Raw genomic sequence first — 15014 nt, forward strand, 5'->3', positions numbered from 1 at the left:
CAAATTTACTTTTGTACCGGGGATCTAAGAGTGTGGCAACCCAGTATTCAGGATTATTTCGAATTCTGACAATTCGAGGGTCATGTTGCAGGTAGTGCAGCAAGAAGGCACTCCTGTGTCTTGCGCATCCAGGAGCACCAAGACCATGTTGTGTTGGTGGCGAGGTAACAATCATGTTTTCTTCCTCTGCCCTCTCCCCCCAACCTTGCACAACAGAAATGTGATCAAGGTCTCCCTCATCTGATGAGTCTTCCATCAGTTCGTCCTCCACTTCTTCCTGGGCTCCTGCACCTTCCTCACTAGTTTGTCTGCTACCATGCGCCCTGGTAAATCCTTCTACCCCACCCTCACATGCCTGCCGCCTTGGTGCTGCCGACCGTCTGGGCCTTGCAGATGTTAGCCCTTCCGCATACAACTCCTCCTCCTCTACTTCCTCCACCTCCTCTTGTCGCACCACCTGACTCCGAATTCTGTTTAACAAGTGCTCCAGCATGTAAATCACCGGAATAGTCATGTTGATAATGACATCGTCAGCACTAAACATCTTCGTCGCCATTTCAAAACTGTGCAGAAGGGTACATAGGTCCCTGATCTGAGACCACTCCTCCAGCGTGATTTGCACCACCTCTGGATCCCGTTGGCCCAGGCTATACTTCAGAACGTATTGCACCAGGGCTTGTCGGTGCTGCCACAGTCGCTGCAACATGTGCAAAGTTGAATTCCACTGGGTAGGCACATCGCATTTTAGCCGGTGAAGTGGCAGGCCCAACAACTTCTGTAGAGATGTAAGTCGCTGAGCTGCGGGATGCGAATGACGGCAGTGAGCACACAGCGACCGTGCCCTCTGCAGAAGGCCATCTAGTCCGGGATAATGGCCTAAAAATTGCTGGACAAACAGGTTCAACACGTGAGCCATACTAGGCACGTGTGTGACATTGCCCCGGCGAAGGGCCGCACCGAGGTTTGCAGCATTGTCGCACACGGCCTTCCCTGGTTTCAGGTCCAGTGGAGACAACCATTCATGAAACTGGTTATCCAGAGCTGACCACAACTCCTCAGCTGTGTGACTCACATTTCCCAGGCATTTCAAAATAAAAACCGCCTGATGACATTGAGCCCTGCTGTCAGTATAGTAAAGAGGTGTGCAGGATCCCTTCTGCGCAGTTAGAAAGCGTGTGGCATGACCAGACAGGCTTTGGGTGCAGGTGGAGGACCGAGGGGAGGTTGAGGAGGCAGAAGCAGTGGAGGAACTTCGAGATAAAGATGATTGACGCACAACTCATGGGAACGGCAAGACTTGGACAGCTGCCCCTTGTCCTGCTGTCACCATAGTTATCCAGTGCCCAGTCAGCGACATGTAACGCCCATGTCCATGCCTACTCGTCCAAGTGTCTGTGGTGAAATTCACCCTGTCACACACAGAGTTTCTCAAAGAAGCAGTGATGTTGTGTGTGACATGCTGGTGGAGCGCAGGCACACCTTTCTTTGAGAAGTAGTGCCGACTGGGCATCTGGTACTGGGGCACTGCGACGGACATAAGGTCTCGAAAATCCTATGTGTCCACCAGGCGGAAAGGCAGCATTTCTGTAGCCAAGAGCTTGCAGATGGTGAAATTCAACCTCTTAGCTTTCTCATGGCTAGGAGGGAATGGTCTTTAACTTGTCCACATCTGAGGGACCGAGGGCTGGCTGTTGTGCTTAGACGGGGTTGAGAAGGGTGTCCCTGGCAAACTGCCGGTCTGTGAGGAAGATGCAGGCAGACATGTTAGGTTGCCTTGATCCAAAGGTGGTGCTCTCGATGTTGGAGAGCGCTCAACACCAGCTGGTGTTTCCACCTCCAAAGAAAATGATGACCTGCCCATCACGCTGGCTGTTGCAGGTAAAGAGGTGGCAGGTCTGCATCCCAAAACAGGTGTGACTGCTGTCCCCCCAGTCACAGAGGATGAAGAGGCCGCGGATGCACAAGATGTGGCAGACGGTGGTTGGCCAGGCCCGCTAGGCCGCATTGTGACACAGTGAGCTTCCTACTGCAACTTATGCTTCATATCCATGTGATGGTTCATGCATGAAGTACTCAAACTATGGATTTTTTGGCCTCTACTTAGCTTTTGGTGACAAATGTTACAGATAACATGAGTTGGGTCATCCTTATTGATCTGAAAAAATGCCCAGGCAATGCAAGGCTTAGCACCCATTCAACCTGAAGAGCCACCACGACTTGTGGTCAGAGGCACAGTTGTGTTTGAGGATGCAGTTGTTGACGTGCTTCCAGTACTACGTCTCTGTCCAGGAAGGCGCAACCTGACCTCATCGTCACTAGCATCCTCCTCCACCTCCTCTGCTGACCTCATCTCTTGGCTGACTGTGGGTTGACATTAAGTGGGATCTGCAACCTCGTCATCATCACCCTGTGTGTTCTCACACCCATCGTCCTCAGAGCAAACCTCTTCCTGCCCTGACAAGAAACTCAAGTTGTCGCTCCAATCAGGTATTTGAGTCTCATCATCGTCTTCCTCATTGTCTCCACCAACAGGAGTTACAGTTTGGGAAATAGGGTCTACATTATGGTAAGCACCTTCTGCGTCTGGTCCTGGATCCGACTCATAAAGATTCTGGGCATCAGTGCAGATCATTTCCTCATCTGGATTCACAGAAGCTCTGGAGCCGACCTCTGATTCCCAGGCTATAGTATGAGTAAACAGCTCTGCAGACTCAACCATCTGTTCTACCCCATACTCAGACGGGCAGCTGAAGATTTCGGAGCTGTGAGGAAGCAAGTGCGATTGGGGTGAGACCTCTGAGGACTGGAGTGTTTGTGATTTTGAAGTTGAGGTGGAGGAGAGCCCACTTAAAGGAGCACTTGATATCCGTTGAAGCACCTGCTGTTTTTGTGCTTCATCTGGAATTTGTTGTGATTGGCGTAGCCGTAAGAAAGGGATCATATCACATTGTCCGCTAAAAGAAGTAGACATCTTAGTTTGGCTGGAAGATGGTCTTTCTTCTGCAGATGTTACTGTTGCTTTAACACCTACCCCACGGACACAACCTTTTTTTCCCTTCCCAACACGCCTATTCCCCTTTCCACCAGCAGCAGGCCTTTTATCACTCATTTTGGTGGTTAACTAATTGACAACTCTGGAGTTGTTTGCACAAAAAATGATGGATGGAAACCGAGCAGAGCTGAGTGGCCAAACTGTGGCACTAGCCCCAATGGATTGGGTGCGTTAGATGCAGTAAAACAATTTTATTACATACACAGGTGGTGGAGCTTAGTATAGATGGACTAATATAATGAGTCCCACACACTGCTACAAGCCCAAAATTATTTTCCGAGCTAGATGAAGCTAAAAATTATTTGTAATTTGCAAGCTGGTGGGGCTTAGTGTAGATGGCCTAATCGAATGAGTACCACACACTGCTACTATGCCCAAAAATATTTTCCAGACAAGATGCAGCTAAAAATCATTTGTAATTTGCAAGCTGGTGGAGCTTAGTATAGATGGCCTAATAGAATTAGTCCCACACACTGCTACAAGCCCAAAATTATTTTCCGAGCTAGATGCAGCTAAAAATTATTTGTAATTTGCAAGCTGGTGGGGCTTAGTGTAGATGGCCTAATCGAATGAGTACCACACACTGCTACTATGCCCAAAAATATTTTCCAGACAAGATGCAGCTAAAAATCATTTGTAATTTGCAAGCTGGTGGAGCTTAGTATAGATGGCCTAATAGAATTAGTCCCACACACTGCTACAAGCCCAAAATTATTTTCCGAGCTAGATGCAGCTAAAAATTATTTGTAATTTGCAAGCTGGTGAGGCTTAGTGTAGATGGCCTAATAGAATGAGTCCCACACCCTGCTACAAGCCCAAAATTATTTTCCGAGCTAGATGCAACTGAAAATTATTTGTAATTTGCAAGCTGGTGGAGCTTAGTATAGATAGCCTAATAGAATGAGTACCACACACTGCTTCTATGCCCAAAATTATTTTCCAGACAAGATGCAGCTAAAAATTATTTGTAGTTTGCAAGCTGGTCCAGCTTAGTATAGATGGCCTAATAGAATGAGTCCCACACACTGCTACAATCCCAAAAGTATTTTTCGAGCTAGATGCAGCTAAAAATTATTTGTAATTTGCAAGCTGGTGGAACTTAGTATAGATGGCCTAATAGAATGAGTACCACAAACTGCTACTATGCCCAAAATTATTTTCCAGACAAGATGCAGCTAAAAATTATTTGTAATTTGCAAGCTGGTGGAGCTTAGTATAGATGGACTAATAGAATGATGCTATGCCCAAAAGGTTTTACTTGGCTAGGTGCAGTGAAAAAAATTGTATTCTATACACAGGTGGTGTATCTTGCAACACAGATTCTTGTAACATAGTAACATAGTTTGTAAAGCCGAATAAAGACTTGCGTCCATCAAGATCGTCCTGTTAGTTCTGTAATTGCTAAAGTTGATCCAGAGGAGGGCAAAAACCCCAAATGATTTAGCCAATCTTCACCTGAGGAAAAATTCCCTCCCGACTCTGAAACCAGCAGTCAGAATAAATCCCTGTATCAAAATACTATTTTATTTTATTTTTAAGTATATGCTGAAATCTGCCTGGTATCTAGAAATGCATCCAGTCCCCGCTTGAACTGGTGCAGTGAATCTGACATTACCGTCTCCTCACTCAGTGAATTCCATATTCTCACTGCTCTTACCATAAAGAACCCCTTCCTATGCTGGTCCTGAAACCTTTTCTCTTCCAGTCTTAGTGAATGCCCTCTTGTTACCGTAATATCCCTCCTTTTGAACAAATCCCGGGCAAGATCTCTATACTGTCCCCTAACATATTTACACATTTATTATGTCCCCCCTCAACCTTCTCTTTTCCAGGCTGAATAGTCCTAGTTTTGCCAACCTCTCTGGGTATTGCAGTCCCTCCATTCCCTTTATTAATTTTGCTTCCCTCCTTTGTACCTTTTCAAGCTCATTTATATCCTTTCTATATATTGGGGAACATAACTGAGCACAGTATTCCAAGTGTGGTCTGACCAGTGCTTTGTACAGTGGAAGAACAATGTTCTCATCCTTTACAGCTATACCTCTTCTGATACATCCCATTACCCTGTTTGCCCTTACAGCAGCGGCCTGACTTTGGGCACTCCAATTTAGTTTGCTATCAATCAAGATGCCCAAGTCCTTCTCCATCTCTGAATTCCCCAATAATTTCCCATTCAGTGAGTACTGGTGACTTCCATTTTTCCTTCCCATATGTATGACCTTACATTTATCCTCGTTAAACCTCATTTGCCATTTAATGCTCCACCTACCCAGCTTATCCAAATCCCTCTGTAGGTCTGCACTGTCCTGTTTTGTATTAATTGTTTTACATAACTTTGTGTCATCTGCAAATATTGATATTTTACTATTTATCCCGTTGACTATGTGGTTAATAAAGATTTTAAATAACATTGGGCCTAGTACAGACCCCTGTGGTACCCCACTAGTGACGCTTACCCATTCTGAGTATATTCCATTTATAACCACCCTCTGCCTTCTATCCTTTAGCCAGTTTGCTACCCACTTGCAAACATTTTCCCCCAGCCCCATCATTCTCATTTTGTATACCAACCTATTATGTGGCACGCTATCGAATGCTTTTGAGAAGTCGAGATACACGACATCCACTGGTTCCCCCTGATCTAATCGAGAGCTAACTTCCTCGTAGAAGTCAATCAGGTTTGTTTGGCAGGAGCGATTCCTCATGAATCCATGTTGGTTCGTGATTAAAAGATTATTAGCATCAAGATGCTCCATGATCGCCTCTTTAATGAAGCTTTCAAAAATTTTGCCCACAACGGACGTCAGACTCACTGGCCGATAGTTTCCGGCGTCACTTTTCGCTCCCTTTTTGAATATTGGCACTAAATTCGCCTGTCGCCAATCAAGTGGTACAGACCCAGTCTCAACTGGGTCTGTAGATATGCTACTCCACTGACTAACACACACTGCAAGAGGCCAAAAAGGATTTGCTTAGCTAGATTTAGCCAAATTATGTGAAAAACACTTGCACAGCACTGGCACAGACCTGCCTGGCAAAAAGTCCTAGGAAATGCAATAACCTAGTCCTCAAAAGGACTGCAATTACAACTAGTCCCTACTCCCAAGCTGTCTATTTAAGAGCACAGACCTGCCTTCTAAAAGTCATAGAAAATGCTGGAACCTAGTCGTCCAAAGGACTGCAATCACAACTATTCCCTTCTCCCAAGCTATCTCTATATTTCAGAGCAAATTGGCTTGAAATTAACACTGAAAGTATAGCGCACACAGCAACAGCGGTGCTGTCTAACACGCTGCTGCAGCAGTGAGAAAATGGTGGTGACGGGGAAAATGGCTGGGTCTTATAGGGCAAGGACATGTGACATACACAGCCAATGCTTGTGTGAAAAAAAGCAGTTTGCTCCGTGTGTGCGCTGCTGATAGGCTGACAGATTGCACCTCCCAACTGTAAATGCGGGAAAGAGAAAAAAAAATGGAGATCTTCTTTATTTATGCAGAGATCCATCCCCTGCCCCTCCCCCCGCCCCGCTGTACACTCAAACTGCGTATTAACATTGATTATCAGTAGTGTTGAGCCACCCCCGTAGTGTTCGAGTTCGGTTCGGTTCGTCGAACACCCGTGTGTTCGCCGAACTGTTCGTCGAACACCTTCGAACACCGTTAAAACCAATGGCAGGCAAACAAAAACACATAGAAACACATAGAAAACACCTTCAAAGGTGTCCAAAAGCTGACAAACTGCTCAGAAGACATAACTAACACATGGAAAAGTGACAAGTACATATAGTCATGCGAAAATAAAAGAGGTGGAGGAGTAAAAGGAGGGGGAGACACAGATATAGGCATGTCATGCCCTTCTAAAATCCAAAAAGTGAGAAGCCGACACGGCCAGTCCGCTCCTGCCCGTGCCACCTCCGTGTCGCCGGGTTTGTGCCAGAGCCGCGGTGAACCCTGACGGCCAGCCCCCCTCTCCCAATACTGGTGCCTGTCCGCTGGTGGGTCGAGCGAGCCCCCCTGTGGTGGAGGCAGCTCTAAGCTTTTTAATTTAAATTGTCTCTCTAATTTGAATGAATACACTTTAAATCCATTTACAAGGATCTATTGGAGGGCAAGTCTCATGCCAGCAGCCGCGGTAATTCCAGCTCCAGTAGCGTCCACTAAAGCTGCTGCAGTTAAAAAGCTTTTATAAGGATCGAGCTCGGCTGTCCACCGCAAGGCATCCTACTGCCAGTCCCAGCCCCTATGCCTTGGGGTGCCTCCTGATGCTCTTCACTAAGTATCCTATGGTCCCGAAGCATTTCCTTTGAAAAAATTAAGTGTCTAAACTACAGGTGGTGCAGCTTGCTTAACAGCCGGGATAATCCGCTCACTAGCAGACACTGCTACTAGGCACAAAGTATTTCCTGGGCTAGATGCAGTTAAAAATTTGTAATTAGATACTCTCGTTGGATGCTGAGAAAGCATTCCATAGAGTCTCCTGGCACGCCATATATGATTCTCTTAAAAAGCTTGGGGTAGGGGTCTAGGGGACCCTTTTATAGCCAAAATCACGGCCCTGTATCGCAATACGTCACCTAGGCTGAAGATAAATGGAACTGTAGCACCCTGAGGGCTCGGTTGCTACAGACGTATTGCACCTCACCCAGAGGTGTGATATCTCACTCTCAGGTAAGGATGGAGTGTGGATCAGGACCCGACACCTGCATGCATTACACCACATTGCCGTGGGGCAGGGCGACCAATATGCCCCTGAGATGGGCACGACAGTCCCTGTCCCTGGCTGGAGTGGGGGGAGGGAACACTGAGGAAGGGGAACCCTGTAGTGCAGGAGCAGGGAGGAAGCAGTTCCTGGGTGCATTGAGAAGGGAGTATAAAAGGTGGGCACCATCTTAGTTCAATGCAGAGAAGTCTGAGCAGAAGTGGCAGGGAGCAGGGGCTCTGCATGAGCTCTGCTCCGGAGGCGGGCCTAGTAACAGAGGCCCAGGCCTGGAAGAGGGAGAAGGAAGGAAGAGGAGCGGAGAAGGCTCCAGGAACGAGGAATGAAGGGATCCCAGGGGTGCGGACGGGCGAGTCGCCACCGCACGCCCGAATCCACCTGCGTGGAGGGGTCAGGCCAAAGGGGGAGACCGGTCCCCGAACTAGTGGAGGCAGGAAACGACCCTCAGCTAGAAACCGGAGGCTCTGACATTTTATGTGGCGCAGCCCCTCGCTACACTCGCTAGGAAGGCACCACATAGGGTCAGGGAAACTGGCGCCAAGTTTACCAAGAGGAGGCCCGAGGCAGCCGGACAGAAGTGTTGGTAAGAAAGGCCAGACAAAGGACACACAAAGGGGGTCCTGTGAAGTGCTCCAAAGTTATCTGGGAGTTGTCTGAGCCCCTCACCTGGTGAGCACAGTACGACGTGGGCAGCCGTTACCTGCAGACGTGGTCTGGATAATAAGAACTGTGAGTAAAGGCCCTGAACTGCATCACTGACTCCGTGTCGTTACTGCTGCTGCCCTTCACCATCACCCCCATCCTCCGCATACACTGCCCTGAGGCTATACTCCTCCCGTGGGGAGTTATGCTATGCTCTGCTGCACCCACAACACCAGCCTCAGTGGTCTGCCCTGTAGCGGCGGTTCACTCTGACCGCAATCCACGGGTGGCGTAGTCGGACATTTAAACATGAAAACCACATAAATAGTTCCGCCACTGGTTTGACCGCCCTGAGCCACGGAACTGGGTCGCCGCCACGAAGACTACAACCACCAGCATCCACCAAAAAGGGTCCGGCTCCGGGTGTCCCAAGGCCCAGGGGGTGCGTCAGAACATTTTCATCACCTTTCACAATCACCAATGGGACAAGGCAGTGATGTCCTCTGTCCCCTCTCTTATACATCCTAGTGACGGAGCACCTGCTCTCATCAATTCGCCATAACCCCAATATTAGGTGGATTGAGGTGGGAGGCACCGAGTACAAGTGCTCTCTATTTGCTGATGATGTCCTAGTATATATCACTCAATCACATATATCCATCCATGCTGTTATGGCTGAAATAGATCACTTTGTTACATGGTAAAATTTTAAAATCAATGCAGCGAAGTCTGAGGCCCTCGATGTCTCCCTCCCCAAATCCATATAGGATTCCATCCAGTCCAACTTTCCCTTTGCCTGGCCCTCACAGGGTATCAAATACTTAGGAATTCCTATTCATAGAGACCTCTCCCATCTATGTTATCTTAATTTTGGGCCCTTTATTGAACAACTCCATACAGACCACGGTTGGCAAGTTAGAACTGTAAGATTCACTACGTGAACCACTGTTGTTTTGTGGAAAAGCACATGTATACTGCGTTCCAAATTATTATACAAAAAGTGTTTAGGAGTGATAAGGGAAGAATTTGTTTGTTTGTCAGTTAAACTCATTGATGGTGATGTGTGTCAGGGCTCTTTATATCACTGTAAGCAATTGCAGACACCTGTGCTAATTAGTTTGGCAGGTGTGTCCAATGAAAGGCAAGACTACTTAAGAAGGCTCTCTCACATTATTAAGCAGCCTACATTTTCTGCCAAAATGGGAAAGAAAAAGGATGTGTCGGCTGCTGAGAAGCAACAAATTGTGGAGTGTTTAGGTCAAGGCATGACTACAATCAACATTGTGCGATGATCAGGATGAAGTGTCTTGGCAATCAAGAAGTATGTAGCTGATTCACAGTACACACGTGTGCGTGCTGATAAGGGCAAATTGAGGACTCTTTCCTACAGGCAATTACGTCAGGTTGAAAGAGCAGCGGCAAAAAAGCCTTGTCATAGCAGCAGACAAGTTTTTGAAGCTGCTTGTGCCTCCAACGTCCCCCGAACAACAAGATGCAGGGTCCTTCAGAGGTTTGCAGCTGTGCATGCGCCATCCTGTCGACCTCCTCTATCGACTTCACACAAGCAGAAACGGCTCCAGTGGGCCAAACATTACATGAAGACTGATTTCAAAACTGTTTTGTTCACGGATGAGTGCCATGCAGCGCTCGATGGTCCAGATGGATGGAGTGGAGGATGGCTGGTTGATGGACACCCCACGCAAACACGGCTACAGCGCCAACAAGGAGGAGGTGGAGTAATGTTTTGGGCTGGAATCATGGGGAGAGAGATTGTCGGCCCCTTTAGGATCCCTGAAGGCGCTAAAGATGAACTCCATAATGTATGTGGATTTTCTCAAACAGCACTTCCTGCCATGGTTCAAGAAGAAGAACCGTGTATTTCACAGCAAGATCATTTTTCTGCATGATAATGCACCATCTCATGCTGCACATAAAACATCTGCATCTCTGGCTGATATGGGCATAAAAGGGGACAAACTTATGGTGTGACCCCCATGCTCCCCTGACCTCTACCCCATTCAGAACCTTTGGAGCATCATTAAAAGGAGTGTCTATGATGGCGGGAGGCAGTTCACATCTAAGCAACAGCTCTGGGAGGGTATTCTGTCCTCATGCAAAACAATTGAAGCAGAAACCATCCAAAACCTGACAAATTCAATGGACGAGAGAGTTCAGAAGCTCCTTTCGAACAAGGGGTCCTATGTGAAAATGTAACATCACCTAGAATAAAGTTTTGAGTTGAAAACTGTTTGATTTCAGTTTCTAACAACCTGCTAATGCTTATAATTTCAAAAATGACCATTTTTTTGGTCTTTATTAAAATGAAAAGGTTGATCGAAAAGTTTGGGGGATCTAAGAGTGTGGCAACCCAGTAGTCATGATTACTTCGAATTCTGACAATATGAGGGTCATGCTGCAGGTAGTGCAGCAAGAAGGCACTTATGTGCCTTGCGCATCTCGGAGCCCCAAAATTATTTTCCGGGCTAGATGCAGCTAAAAATTATTTTTAATTTTAAATCTGGTGAAGCTTTAGTATAGATGGCCTAATAGGATCAGTGCTGCACACTGCTACAAAGCCCAAATTATTTTCCAGTCAAGATACAGATAAACATGATTAGTAATTTGAAAGCTTAAAACGGTTGGTAGGGTGATTTTAACCAATCATCAAGCTTTTACTCTCCCCAGGATGACACAGGGGTAGAAAAGTCGTTTCGGATCCATGATTTGTTCATCTTTATGAACGTGAGTCTGTCTACATTATCAGTGGAGAGCCGCGTGCGCTTATCTGTCAGCACACCACCAGCAGCGCTGAACACACGTTCAGACAGAACGCTGGCTGCGGGGCATGACAAGATCTCCAAGGCGTAAGTGGCTAGCTCCGGCCATTTATCCAGATTGGAAGCCCAAAAAGAGCAAGGGTCCAGTGACACAGTCGTGGCTTCAATGTTTACTTGGAGATACTCCTGTACCATCGTCTCTAGGCGTTGACTATGTGTCAGACTTCTTGTCTCCTGTGGCCTTGCAAAGGATGGGCTAAAAAAGTGGTGAAATGATTCCGCAAAATTGATGTTACCAGCAGATACTGTGGTTCTGTTACGGTTTGAGTGCTGAACACTTGACGGTCCCACGGTTGGCAAGTTGGAACTGTGAGATTCACTACGTGCACCACTGGTATTTTGTGGAAAAGCACATGTAAGATTCTGCAACAGTCTCTGCTGATACTCCTGCATGCGTGCATCCCTTTCTATGGCAGGAATAATTTCGGCAAATTTACTTTTGTACCGGGGATCTAACAGTGTGGCAACCCAGTAGTCAGGATTATTTCTAATTCTCACAATTCGAGGGTCATGTTGCAGGTAGTGCAGCAAGAAGGCACTCATGTGTGTTGCGCATCCAGGAGCACCAAGTCCCTGTTGTGTTGGTGGCGAGGTAACAATCATGCTTCCTTCCTCTGTCCTCTCCCCCCAACCTCGCACAACAGAAATGTGATCAAGGTCTCCCTCATCTGATGAGTCTTTCATCAGTTCGTCCTCCACTTCTTCCTGGGCTCCTGCACCTTCCTCACTAGTTTGGCTGCTACCATGCACCCTGGTAAAACCATCTCCCCCACCCTCACATGCCTGCCGCCTTGGTGCTGCCGACCGTCTGGACCTTGCAGATGTTAGCCCTTCCGCATACAACTCCTCCTCCTCTACTTCCTCCACCTCCTCTTGTGCCACCACCTGACTCCGAATTCTGTTTAACATGTGCTCCAACATGTAAATCACCGGAATAGTCATGCTGATAATGGCATCGTCAGCACTAAACATCTTCGTCGCCATTTCAAAACTGTGCAGAAGGGTGCATAGGTCCCTGATCTGAGACCACTCCTCCAGCGTGATTTGCCCCACCTCTGAATCTCGTTGGCCCAGGCTATACGTCAGAACGTATTGCACCAGGGCTTGTCGGTGCTGCCACAGTCGCTGCAACATGTGCAGAGTTGAATTCCACCGGGTAGGCACATCGCATTTTAGCCGGTGAAGTGGCCGGCCCAACGACTTCTGTAGAGATGTAAGTCGCTGAGCTGCGGGATGCGAATGGCGGAAGTGAGCACACAGCGACCGTGCCCTCTGCAGAAGGCCATCTAGTCTGGGATAGTGGGCTAAAAATTGCTGGACAACCAGGTTCAACACGTGAGCCATACAAGGCACGTGTGTGACATTGCCCCGGCGAAGGGCCGCACCCAGGTTTGCAGCATTGTCGCACACGGCCTTCCCTGGTTTCAGGTCCAGTGGAGACAACCATTCATGAAATTGGTTCTCCAGAGCTGACCACAACTCCTCAGCTGTGTGACTCACATTTCCCAGACATTTCAATGTAAAAACCGCCTGATGACGTTGAGCCCTACTGCCAGCATAGTAAGGAGGTGTGCAGGATCCCTTCTGCGCAGTTAGAAAGCTTGTGGCATAACCAGACAGGCTTTGGGTGCAGGTGGAAGACCGAGAGGAGGTTGAGGAGGCAGAAGCAGTGGAGGAACTTTGACATAAAGAGGATTGACGCACAACTCGTGGGGACGGCAAGACTTGGACAGCAGCCCCTTGTCCTGCTGTCACCATAGTTACCCAGTGCCCAGTCAGCGACATGTAACGCCCCTGTCCATGCCTACTCGTCCAAGTGTCTGTGGTGAAATGCACCCTGTCACACACAGAGTTTCTCAAAGAAGCGGTGATGTTGTGTGCGACATGCTGGTGGAGCGCAGGCACACCTTTCTTTGAGAAGTAGTGCCGACTGGGCATCTGGTACCGGGGCACTGCGACAGACATAAGGTCTCGAAAATCCTCTGTGTCCACCAGGCGGAAAGGCAGCATTTCTGTAGCCAAGAGCTTGCAGATGGTGAAATTCAACCTCTTAGCTTTCTCATGGCTAGGAGGAAATGGTCTTTTACTTGTCCACATCTGAGGGACCGAGGGCTGGCTATTGTGCTTAGACGGGGTTGATAAGGGTGTCCCCGGCAAACTGCCGGTCTGTGAGGAAGATGCAGGTGGACATGTTAGGTTGCCTTGATCCAAAGGTGGTGCTATCGATGTCGGACAGCGCTCAACACCAGCTGGTGTTACCACCTCCAAAGAAAATGATGACCTGCCAATCACGCTGGCTGTTGCGGGTAAAGAGGTGGCAGGTCTGCGCCCCAAAACAGGTGTGACTGCTGTCCCCCCAGTCACAGAGGATGAAGAGGCCGCGGATGCACAAGATATGGCAGACGGTGATTGGCCCGGCCAGCTAGGCCACATTGTAGCACACTGAGCTTCCCACTGCAACTTATGCTTCATGTCCATGTGCCGGTTCATGCATGAAGTACTCAAACTATGTATTTTTTGGCCTCTACTTAGCTTTTGCTGACAAATGTTACAGATAACACGAGTTGGGTCATCTTTATCGATCTGAAAAAATGCCCAGGCTATGCAAGGCTTAGCACCCATGCGACCTGAAGAGCCACCACGACTTGTGGTGAGAGGCAGAGTTGTGTTTGAGGATGCAGTTGTTGACGTGCTTCCAGTACTACGTCTCTGTCCAGGAAGGCGCAACCTGACCTCGTCGTCACTAGCATCTTCCTCCACCTCCTCTGCTGACCTCATCTCTTGGCTGACTGTGGGTTGACAGTAAGTGGGATCTCCGACCTCATCATCATCACCCTGTGCGTTATCACACCCGTCGTCCTCAGAGCCAACCTGTTCCTGCCCTGACAAAAAACTAAAGTTGTCGCTCCAATCAGGTATTTGAGTCTTATCATCGTCTTCCTCATTGTCTCCACCAACAGGAGTTACAGTTTGGGAATGAGGGTCTACACTATGGTCAGAACCTTCTGCGTCTGGTCCTGGATCCGACTCATAAAGATTCTGGGCATCAGTGCAGATCATTTCCTCGTCTGGATTCACAGAAGCGCTGGAGTCGACCTCTGATTCCCAGGCTATAGTATGAGTAAACAGCTCTGCAGACTCAACCATCTGTTCTACCTCATACTCAGATGGGCAGCTGGAGATTTGGGAGCTGTGAGGAAGCAAGTGCGATTTGGGTGACACCTTTGAGGACTGGAGTATTTGTGATGTTGAAGTTGATGTGGAGGAGAGCCCACTTAAAGGAGCACTTGATATCCGTTGAAGCACCTGCTGTTTTTGTGCCTCATCTGGAATTTGTAGTGATTGGCGTGGCCGTAAGAAAGGGATCTTATCACATTGTCCGCTAAAAGAAGTAGACATTTTAGTTTGGCTGGAAGATGGTCTTTCTTCTGCAGATGTTACTGTTGCTTTAACACCTACCCCACGGACACAACCTTTTTTCCCCTTCCCAACACGCCTATTCCCCTTTCCACCAGCAGCAGGCCTTTTTCCACTCATTTTGGTGGTTAACTAATTCACAACTCTGGAGTTGTTTGCACAAAAAAACAATGGATGGTAACCGAGCAGAGCTGAGTGGCCAAACTGTGGTATTAGGCCAAAACTATTGGCTGGGTTAGATGCAGAAAAAAATTATTTTGAATTTGCAACCTGATGGAGGTCAGTATAGATGGACTAATACAAATAGTCCCACACACTGCTAGAAGCCCAAATATTTTTTCAGAGGTACT

This window comes from Phyllobates terribilis, unplaced genomic scaffold, assembly GCF_046119375.1.
Source record: "Phyllobates terribilis strain yellow unplaced genomic scaffold, ASM4611937v1 Scaffold_5__5_contigs__length_657084704, whole genome shotgun sequence".
NCBI classification, from domain to species: domain Eukaryota; kingdom Metazoa; phylum Chordata; class Amphibia; order Anura; family Dendrobatidae; genus Phyllobates; species Phyllobates terribilis.